This window comes from Squalius cephalus (assembly GCF_949319135.1).
Source record: "Squalius cephalus genome assembly, chromosome: 5".
NCBI classification, from domain to species: Eukaryota; Metazoa; Chordata; class Actinopteri; order Cypriniformes; family Leuciscidae; genus Squalius; species Squalius cephalus.
Window position 1 is genome coordinate 28,434,363 of NC_137126.1, and position 4,020 is coordinate 28,438,382.

Sequence of the window (4,020 nt, forward strand, 5' to 3'; positions counted from 1 at the left end):
CATCTTGTATTTTATCATATTTGTGAGCATATATATATTTCAGTTTAGATGAAAGTTAAAAATAATTTAATTTAAATTCCCCCTGTGGTGAAAATGTTGTTTATAAGTTTATGTGGTGTTTTTTTTTAATGTGCTTTAAGTTAAACCATGTGCAAATTCATAAATTCATTTTCTCCTTAAAACTGCAGTGAAAAAAAGACAAGTCTCGAAAACACGGTTTGAAATTGCTGGCGTTTTTGACGTCACAAACTACCTTGTAACCAATACATCAATGTTCCGGTGGGCTTTAGCATATCATTAACGGCAAACTAGCACGGGAGTCTCGAGAGATGCCAGGTTATCCTGGTATATTTTTCTGTTGATATAAAAATTTGGTAGATTTAGCAATATAACGGGTGTATGATGTATATTACAATGTTATGGTTAACTATATGCCTTTCTCCACTGACTTTCTTCAAAGTTGTTCAAAGCGTTTCTGATGATTGTTAGAAGGCAGACTGAGATGGTGAACGGGAACATAGTTTGTGTAACATTAGCAACACATTATTAGCTGTTTGATAACATAGTCAAGCAAAAGACTAATTTTAATTACCATTATGTGTCTGACATTTTGGTGAGATGAGTTTTAAGGGATAAAATGATTGACTACAGGGGGACTTTAACATATTCATGATAATATAAATTCATGATAAATAAATACATAAGTGATATTCTATCTCTTCTAATCAGACACCAAATAAAGTCCCCATAAACAAGAGGGACAGACTTTGCCATAAATCCGGATAAAACACAAATACACCAAACAATAATTGAACACAAGCAAAGATGCCAACATCAGTGAAGTTTATTTTCTCTCAAGATTTTTTGTTTCCATTTTAATATTTGGCCAGAGGTGCAAACACCTCTGGGGGGGGAAAAAATTACTTTCTGCAAACAGCATCAAGGTTTTAATCTCTCTGTCTCTCTCTTGCTCTCTCTCATATATATATATATATAGTTTGTCCACCTGACATCTCTCTTGTCATATTGCATATTAGCTAAATGCATCATGAGAAACCCAATATCATAGCAGACAGTTTACATCAGACAGCACAACACTGAACTGGAGGGATTTGTCATTCAGACGTGTCACGCCCGGCACACCAACGCACAATTCTCCCTAATACTCTTTTTAATGCCTTTAAATGACATTACGAAAAGCTCATTCATACGGACACACTTTCACTCCAGGTCAAGTATGGCTGCCATAATCCTCTCACACAAACATTTCCTACCAGCAGAGAGAGAGAGAGAGAGAGAAAGGGAGGCAGGGCAACAGAGTAGCGCAATACACAGACGCACACATTCACACATACATGCACACGCATACACGCTCTCTCTCTCCCTCGAATTCTTTTGCCCGTTCTGTTATTTCACATATGTAGTCTCTCTTTCTTCATCCTTGCTCTGAATCATGCAGGATTGCAGGTTAGTGTTTCACTTCAGCACACATAGAAACGTCTGGAGAGCTAGCAGAGGGTCTCTGCTCTAGCTATGAATTAACCTGGAATTCTAAAATACTGTATATACTATACTCACAATATTATCATCAGTATCATAATCTTTATATACAGCCAGAATCTGACTGATATAAACCAATAATTTTTTTCTCCCAAGATAATTATTCTAGAAAATAAATTAAGTACCTGTGCAAATATACACAATTCGAAGTGTTCACATTTAAGACATTGGCGCCTTCCAGTGGCCAAACATGGGTACAAACCCACAGAGCCGTAGGATGCAGCTGATTCAAGTCAACATGAGTGCACAGAGGTCTTAATGGACGTCGAACAGATACAGATCTTAGCAGTCCAAACCAGACAGAGCCGGTCTGATGCGGAGACCGGGTCAGACTGGTCCAGGACGTGCAGTCTTTAACCTGTTCAGTTTGAAACAGGAAGAGTCTCCACAACAGGAGTCCAGTCACAGAGCAGACAGAACAATGACACGAGGATTTCCAGTGATTCAGCAATTGGACGAGGAGAAACTAGGTGTCTTTGCGAATGTGCGGCACAAAAGCAGAGAATAAAGTGAACAACAAAAAGTGGATGAATGATGAGATGTCAGACTTGCAAGGTGGGCTAGCAGGCTCACTGTCTGGCTAAAGGTCAAGCACCACAGTGATACCTGTGGAGTCAGTCATCACAAGTGAACTTTCAAGCATCTCAAAGCACTTGACATACATAGCAGACAAAACCAAAATCAAGAACCAAGCTTGTTTTCTGTACCACAATCCAATACCCTCTCATGAACAGAGGGAGATGCCATCACAAACATGGAGAAAGTGGCATATAATCCTTTAGTATCTAGAATATATTTCACACATGACAGCACAATGACTCCCCAATCAAAAAATAACAGACCAACCATATTAAATCAATCCAAACTGAACTAGCAAGAAATGTCCTATACACTATGCCCTCATTGCTCAAACCATGTACTTGATCAATATCTTACTGTCTACGGGCTGGCAGCACCAACAGGGTCAAAGCATGGCTTTGCATTAAGATAGAAACAACTTCTAGACATGACAGTAACATCTAATGCTATTGCACAATTATCACCATTCACAATTACATTTTGATCACCATCGGTTGTGAATTGCTTATGCTTGGCAAATTGACAACTATTGCAAAACTAGGCCTTGTTACACATCAAAAACCAGAACTGGTTCGATCAAAAAGTAAGCCAAGAGTATTATTTTAAAAAAGAACAAATAAGCTCCAAATAAACCTAATTCTACCCATGACAAAAAAATCTGAAGCAGCATATATATTCTATTCAGGTCTCAAACCTGCAAATGAAACCCCTGTTAAATTGATAATAACATGATTACAAATCTGTTAAAGAGACAAAATTGTGTATGGCTAAAAAGCCAACACAAGCTACAGCGAAAACATGACCAGTCCATGACACAATGTCCATGGTCCATTTTTAAAATGCATTTCTGTTTGTTACACAGCATTGTTAAGATTTTGCAATGGAAACAGAGCCATATAGATGCCATATTATTACAAGATTGCAAGTGTAACTGATTTTACAATAAATAAAAAATCACGTTTTTCAAAGCCCTGTTGGTGCATTTGCCCCAAAAACATATTTCAGTAGTGAGAGCACTGAACCTCTTCCTGTACTCCTGCATTAAAACATCCTGCATTTTAGATATCTGGTGCCAAAATGATTGGGTAAGGGATCAAAAGATTTTTCAATACCAATGTAGTCATATAAAGCCTAGGAATTTTAATGAAAAAAGCCGACATGTATGTGCTAATGAATGTGATTATGATTTAATGTCTATTTGTAACATATTTTGCAATGCAAACACCATTTCTGTATTGGATATTTACTTTTCTATTTCTTTTTAATACTGGAGGTGGGAGAGAATCTATTGACAATTAAATAATATTGAATAGGAAAGGTGTTTTTTTTTCTAGACATGAAATTTAATCAGATATCTACAATGCAGGAAGTGTGTCTTTTTTATGACACTGAACACTAAAACCATCTGTCTTAGTAAAATCACTCATGTGATAACCTCAACTCCACTCAGACTGGGTAAAAGGAGAGGTGACTATTTGCAAAGTTTCATTAACAACCAACCAATCAACGTGCCTGGCCGAGAAGGGTCAGGGAAAGTAACTTGGCATTAAATGTCTCTTCTAAATTAAACATGGTAGAAAGTAAGTAAACTGGCACTATACATCAGAAAAACTGATTTTCTAGGGAACAAAATTTTGCTTGGACAATCTCAAAAACAAAGTGTAGATGGTTGGCTTGCAGCCTAATCAAATTTGTGGTCGCCAGCGAATGTGATGTGAGTTTGGGTGGGCACCGTGAGCTATGATGAAGTTAGGATACGTTTGCCAACTTCACATTTGTGCATATAGTTCATTGGCAGCTACAGTCCTACATTGTCAATGATTCAATGCTTTGACTTAGTATTAAGAAAATGTAAGACACATTAAATCACAAGAACATAAA